The sequence below is a fragment of the Eupeodes corollae genome, chromosome 3 (assembly GCF_945859685.1).
Source record: "Eupeodes corollae chromosome 3, idEupCoro1.1, whole genome shotgun sequence".
In the NCBI taxonomy this organism is placed as follows: Eukaryota; Metazoa; Arthropoda; class Insecta; order Diptera; family Syrphidae; genus Eupeodes; species Eupeodes corollae.
Window position 1 is genome coordinate 130,175,139 of NC_079149.1, and position 8,003 is coordinate 130,183,141.

The following is an 8,003-nucleotide window of genomic DNA, read 5'->3' on the forward strand; positions in this document are numbered from 1 at the left end:
ATTGCATTACATAACACCAGTCAGTATTTAGAAGTTGTAGTTCCCAACTAGGCTTAGTGGTTATCAGTGTGCAAAATCTCCCCAAAAAGGACGACCACAGAAAATTTCATTTAGCTTACAAGAACAGAGATATCCTTTTTTTGAAGGGGTGTGGAAGGGTTTCAGGAAGTGTGTCTGTTGGGTGCCAGAGCCATTTGGGTGTTGAAACGATGTCTTGTACGAAACACGGTTTTTCTGCTGTTATACTCTGTAATTGTAATGTAGGTCGCTTTTGACATCAAGAACTCCCCATACTTATCCTGTATACTAGAGTCCTTCTATGAGTAGGTTCCTTGTTTAATGTTTGGGTCTGACACTTTTCGTTAACTAAAAAAGCATAAAGTAAATTTGCCATTATAGGTATAGGTAACACTTCCTCTATGTTATGTTCCCACGTGGGTACGTATATGTATTTCAAAACATACGCGTGCGGAAGCCAACATGGCATCGATTTGGAACTTTTCTCCATTATATGTACATAGGTAGTTATATAAAACAGCAGGATAATGTGCGGGCTCATATATGCCTCTATGCCCAAGTCCAAAACCTTCTATATCCTGTCATAGTCATTATGATGAAATGGTTAGTGATTGTGCGGTACACAGTAAGGTACGATATGGTGTGGTGTGGTGTTATAGTTGTGATGGAAAATTAAATCCATTTTGCTATCCATATTCTGTTAAGGACACAACACAATAGATTATGATTTAGGATATTTTTTTGTTGTTGTTGTTGTTGTTGTTGTAGTGTTGTCGATTAGGTTTATACTTACCTACCTTACCTACTCATATATGATGTGGTATGTGCAGTGTGTGCCTACGTCGTCGTCGTCCTCGTCGTCGTCGTTGTGCTAATAACGAGATATTAGAAGTTGTGATTATACATTGGGCAAAACGTCCTACGTACCTACAATATTAATCTTTAATGAGATTACTTTTTTGGAAAAGGGGTTCTTTCAGGAGCTGTGTGTATAGCTTTTATATAGTTTTGTGTATATGGAAGGTAGATAGGGTATAATAATTATAATAGCATCAAATGAAGGAATTATGATCAGCTTTGCAGAGTATAATGCTTCAAATTATAGGCTAATAAATGACTGTCATTAAGCGAAAGTTCTCAATAACCTATATTTTATATCGAAAAATGAAATGGTTATGTAGGTTATGTGGGCATTTGAACTTAAGTATAATGAGATATTTTATTGTTTTTTACACTTCAGATAAGATTATTGAAGGGAAGTTTTTGTAGAAGTTTTGTAAAAAGTAGATCAAAGTGGATGGTCGGTTTTAAAGCCGACTCAGAAGGTCTTGAAAATTATGTTTTTTGGGCCATTAAAAAAGATAACTGATATTTTTAAAATTTTCACTGGCGACACGTATTAACTATTTCGAACTTGAGATTTTTAATCAAACCTTACATTACCTGGTAAGTGTTCTATCTCCTCTAGGCACATCTAACCATTGTGTCATATCAGCAAATTTCTCGTGTAAAAACTCTCCAGTTAAAGAAAGAGCTCCTAAGAGAACCGTTTGGCAATACGAGAAAGCCAACTGGGATGGTCTTGCTAATTATTTTAGGATCTTTAACTGGTCTCTATGCTTCCTCGATAGTGACGTTGACGCCAGCGCTGATATGATCACAAGTTTGATTCTTCTGACAATGAGAACTTTTATCCCGATTAGGGTAGAAACGCATAGTTCGATGGAAGCTGTAAATAGGTTATTATGGTCAAGAAGTTAAGTTTCCGTTGTTTTAAAGCCAATGCAACTGACTAAAACCGAAATAAGTTCAAGCAAGCCAGGAAGGCCTGCAACGCCTATATTCGACGGAATAAACTTTTAAAAGACCAAAAATTAGGGCAAAAAATACTGCAATGTCCCAAAGGCAGTAACAATTTTTGGTCATTTGTAAAAAATATGAGGAATTTTTCCTCCTCTTCGGTTACTACGCTCGATGTCAATGACACTCCATTTGTTAGCTCTTAAGAAAAAGCTAATCTCTTTGCTAAGTGTTATGACTCCGCCTCTACTTCAGCGAGTTAGTGGTTCTATGGGACTAATCTTTATCGCACTCGTAGAAGAATAACTCTTGCAAATCGCTGCTTCTTTGGACTAAGAAGGCAATCAAGAAGTAAAGTCCTCTCAAGAGGCATCAAAAATCGCCATCTATAAGACACTCATCATCGCGGTTCTCATTTTTGGCGCTGAGGCCTGGATCCTGTCAAAGAAAGATGAGAGCGTCTAAGGATGCTTCGAGAGAAAAATTCTTCGGGTGATTGATGCATAGATGGAGAATGGAGGAGAAGATATAACGACGAACTGTACGGGCTGTACAGCGACACTGACCTAGTTAGCAGAATTAAAGTCCAACGGCTAGATGGCTAGGTCATGTAGAGCGGATGGATATCAACGCTCCAGTCCGGAAAGTCTTCGAATCCAATCCTGAGGGACGGCGCAGTAGAGGAAAACCGTGACTCAGGTGGCACACCCAGGTGGGAAGGACCTCAACCAACTTGGCGTGCGAAACTGGAGACAGCTACCTAGGGACCGAGGTGGCTGGAGACGCTTCTTGGTTGAGGCCCAGGTCCGCCCTGGACTGTAGCGCCACCTTAAGTAAGTAAGTAAGTTTCTTCTACTGAATAATAATAAACATCATAGAGCATTGCGGTTAGAGAGTCTACCCCGTTCTAAGGCGCCTTCTTAAGTAAGTAAGTACTGTAGCGAGAGTCCTAAAAGATCTTAACATACATAAATTTGCTTTTCCAGATGGTATCCCCGCTATTGTTCTGAAGAGGTGTTCTTTCAACGCTTGTAAAACCTCTGCGTAAGCTTTTTCATCTGCCCTACTCCTCAGGTCTCGTCCCGAGCGGATGGAAAACCGCATTTGTCCAGCCCATTAACAAAAAAGGCGAATCTTCCTTACAGTCTTTTTACCAACCAATTGCTCTTACGTTCCTTCTTTCCAAGATCATGGAAACACTGAATAATTATCAGCTCAAGAAATATTCCGAAGATCGAAAGCTCTTTATAGCCGACAATACGGCTTTATTAGAAATAGGTCCACTGGTGATCTCATGGTTCATCTGGAAAAAGTAAGATTATTGGAATAGATATATTTCAAAAGTATTTGATAGGGCTTCGCATCATGCTCTCTTATCGAAAATGCGTGCTTTTGGTTTTCATGAATCCCTGCTTCACTGGATTAGTAATTACCTTTCGGATCGTTCAATACAAGTAGTATTGGATGGATTCAAGTCTGAAAACCACAAAATAAATGCTGGTGTTCCTCAGGGCTCCGTTTTATCTCCTACACTCTTTCCCATTTTTTTTAATGATTATCCTTTCTGCAACTTATAATTTAATACATTGTTTCGCTGATGATAGTACTCTTAGATTTTCATACTCGTAATTAGAATCACATCCTTTACCTTCAATGGGAACTGGAATTAAAAAATATGATAAGTTCATTTAATTATGATCTAAACAGCATTGTACAATGGGGTATAAAAGACCACGTGGTATCTTATACTTCGAAAACCCAATGCTGGGTTGTATCGTTAAAGCAAGATATACCCACTTTGTCATTTGCCCTGGATAGCACTTGCATCGTGGAGACTAAAAATCTCAATGCATGTGTGAGGTATGTGTATCACCAACCACCCCTTGTGGGCCGAGTACCTATATTCGTGATTTCGCCAAAAATGGTGCAAGATGTTTAGGTTTTCTAAGAAGAAGTTTTCCTCAACCTGTTATTTGTAAGACTTATATACATCCAAAGCTTTAGTATAACTCCCATATCTGAGATGGTGCTCCTGCAACTTACTTTAACCTCTTGGATAGTTTTGAACGTAGAGCATTTCGATTGATTGGTGATAATACCATCATTATATCATTTACGTGGCTCGAACATCGTCGTTAAGTTTCCTGTCTCACCTTTTTTTACCGTTATTTTAACGGTTTATGCCCTAGAGAAATATCCAGCTGCATACCTCCCCTTAAACAGTTCAACCGTAACACTCGCGGTTCTAGGAATGCTCATCAGTATACCTTCGAGCCCAACTTTGGTCGTACTGTCAAGCACAGAGATTCGTTCTTTAGCCGCACTACGCGAATGCGGAATTCCACTGTCACTGTCTTTCCCAGTCATTGCAATATTCAGGAATTCAAAACCAATGTGAACCGACACCTCCTTTCAACCCCTCTCTCCCTTTCCTAGTGGTCACACTGTTTCCTTACATAATAAGGGTCCTAATATTCCCTTATGTGTGCGCTTATTATAAAAAAAAAAACAATAAGAGATAAGCCGACAAAAGTGAAGATATAGATTTGGTCCATCTGTCTCCGCCTTACAGCTTAAGCCATTGGTTCAATTGAAAATAAAATTTGTACCAGTCCTTAATAACTTAATAACAGTTGCACAATCTTACAAATAACAGCCATTTATGTGTCGAGTCCTTTCAAGGATGTAGGGGACCTACTCTTTTACGTCGAAACGGCTAACTTGAGAAATCACTTTTTCATTACAAGAATAACTTTTGAAGGATTTTTCAATTCCTCGTTATGAAAAGTTCTCGTGAAAAAAAACTTTTTATGTCAAAATAAAAACGCCACCGCTACAGTCCGTTGAGAACTAGGGCCAAGTGACTTACAACTCTCAACTTTTTCTGTGTGCGAGTGTTATTATCAGGAATGGAAGTGACCTACAGTTGTTTTTAGGTGAATCCGAACTGCTTATTTGAGAAAACACTTTTCCTGACAAGAATCACTCTTGGAGAATTTGTCAATTCCTCGCAAAAGGCAGTACCAGTGAAACAAGCTTTAGATGGCACAGACAGGGATGGAACCCAAAGCCTCTGTCATGAAAGTCCAACGCAAGAATTTCAAAACTTACAAATTGACTAATTTTTATTATAGAACCCAAAAGTTATTGGTTTTCATTAAAATTGAAAAAACAAACATTTCATTTCGGCAAAAGATCAACTGCTTGTCATTTATTAATTTATTTATTGGATGACTTTTTTAGTTCTTGTTTTAATCCTTAAAAGAAAATTTTCAAGCACTTAAATGTTATTCCTTCTATCCAAAAAAAAACATAGTCCGATAAAAAGAAAAAGCTTAAACATTAAAAACTTTAGTCAAGAAACAAAACAAAAAATCAGTATGTTGTGTGGATAAACTTTTTTCCCGCAAGTCCACAAAAAGCGGGTCTTAAAAGTAGCTAGTTTTTGTGAATGAACGGTTCACCATTGTAAATGTTGCGCAAAGTGCACCAAAATATACTCTCTAGAGAAGATATACATATCCCCAACTTCTTTATACGAAACAAAGTATAATCCCGACCCAACCCTCTTTAACTTTAAGAAGAAAAACTTGGATCTTCCCAAAAAAAAAAAACTATAAGAAGGGTGAGTTTTCTGCCACAAGAACAAAAAATCAACTGCAGAACTAGAAAAAACATTCAAAATCAGACAGAGGCGCGGTACTGGGGTCGTTTGTTCGGTCTTTCGGTTTTCTTCAGAGCTTTTACTGCAAAAGCCAAAGCAAAATTTCGTATCCGGAATGCAAATTGTTCCACACAAAAGAATTATACAAAGACGAAGCATCTCAAAACTCGGCATCCCTGAATAAAGTTTCAGGACCATTATAAAATATATAAAAATGTGTACCCAATGTACTATAGCAGCATACAACTACTATATACCTCGGGAAGGCGAAAGAAAATCAACCAAAGCAATTAAAAAAGTTGCATTATTATTTCCTCATAATTATAATAACGGTAATTATCCCATGGGTGTTGTACAAATGTACACGCTCCTCTGTATCTCTGAATTCTGGGAATCTGGAATATTCTGGTATAGTAAAATTTATTTAAACAAAAAATTAAAAAAAAGAAAAATGAAAAACGAAAAATGGTGCTGGTTTTGACGCAGGAAGAGTGATCATTTGTACTTCTACTACTGCTTGACACACCCCTCCACCCCCTTTCTCAATGTTTTGTTTTCTTTTGTTTTGGAATAAGCAATTTTGTGAAGCACATACAAAACGACAAAAGAGTCCTGCCATCACTTTATTCATTCGTCCTTTTCATATTTTTATTTATTTTCTTTTATTTTTTTAAAGTTTTTCTTCTGCCACCAACAAGTTTTTGGGGGCAATTTTCGTGGCAGTTGTGAGAGGATTCTCAAAGTAAGAGAACATTTAAAAATAAATGAAAACTTCTTCAGCAACTGCAATTTGCTCAAAACGATGTTGCTGTTGTTGTTGTTGTTTTGTGTTGCTGTTGTTCAGGGACAGGACATGAGAGCTGAATGGTGTAAAACTTGGACTTGGATGTTGATGTTGATGATGATGATGCTGATGATGATGACGGCAGTGACAACGACTAGGATGACGACAATGGCAAAGCAAAGGCAACGAAAACGACGATGTTCGGAAGAAGAAGAAGTATTTTGTGAGTATTTTTCTTGTATTTGTATTGTTGTTGTTGTTGCCATAGCTGATATATTTATCCTTGCACCGAATTTATAAAGAGGAAAACTTTCTGATTTTGACAATAAAATTGGCTTGATGGTACTTCTTTCAAAAAACATTAAAAAAAAATGAAGAAGAAAACTGTTAATACAAAGCTAACTTTTGGAGACATTATACAGAGTGGACAAGGATTTGCAAGAAAAAGGAAGAATTTTATGAATGACAATAATATGAAAAGTATGCAAAGTTTTTAAGGATGTAAATAACCTTTTTTCCTTTTTGTTTTTTTTTTTCTTTGACAAAAATCAGGTCAACGAACTATTAGAAGATCCTATGCTTGAGTATATTTTTTTGGTCTTTCAAAGTTTAGTAAATTATCAAAGGATTTTTTATAAAACGTAATTTTGTGACGTTATCACGCGATAACAATTTTAAAAAAAGGCTTTTATTTTCCACAAAACGTTTTCTGACCTAACTTGTTTCTATTTTCAAGAAACAGGGAATTTGGGAGGAAAATAAAAAGAGGCTGAGAAAATGAAATATATTTTTTGAAATTAGCCAAATTTTTAAGTTAAGGAACTTTGAAAAAACAAACAACTTCAGTTTTTTATATTTGACGGGATTTTATTTATTTTTATAAAAGAACGGTAGTTTTTATTAATTTTAACAAATGTCGAAATCCAAATTTGTTCTCAAGACATTTGTTACTATTTTCTGTAAGTTTTTATTAAATATAAGCAACCTTATTTTCGGAACAAGATAGTACACTTTGGGTAATGGTTAGTGCGTATCACTTTCATGCCAGAGGTCTTGGGTTCAGTCAATACCTGTGTCACCTTTAAGTTTTTTCACGGGTATTGCCTCTCCCGAAGAATTTGCAAACATTCTAGTAGTAATTTCTGTTCTCTCCATCAAATGGTATAGAGTTGTAGGTCACTAGGCCTTGGTTTGCTCTACGGATTGTTACGCCACTTTATTTTAACCTTGAATTTAGTCTAAGGCTCGTATTTCTCATTAGTAGTGTGGCGGTATAAACAACTGCATCTTTCACATTAAATAATTTAGCTTATCACAACACCTTTTAATATTTACTTTGCTTCTTATAATCAAGATCATATCGTAATTTGTTTTTATTGTTATTTGTTCTTTCAAATCTTTTCAATTTTTTAATTGACTTAAATAAAGCAACACGTTTCTTTTATAATTAATAAAAACATTTTTGATTTAATTCAAAAAACTAAATTGGTGACCCCGACGTGATGTCCAACGAAGATAATAACGATCAGCAATTGGGTGTATCAGCTGATGTAACAGCTAACTATTATGCCCGTCTTCGGATGCCTCCATTTATCAAATCAGACGTCGACAGTTGGTTCTACCTTCTTGACTTTTATTTTCGAGCTTCAGGAATTGGCCAAAGACGGGAGAAAATTCAACACCGTGTGTTCGCAATTGCCACCCGCTTGCATATCGGAGTTGCGAGCAATTATTGAC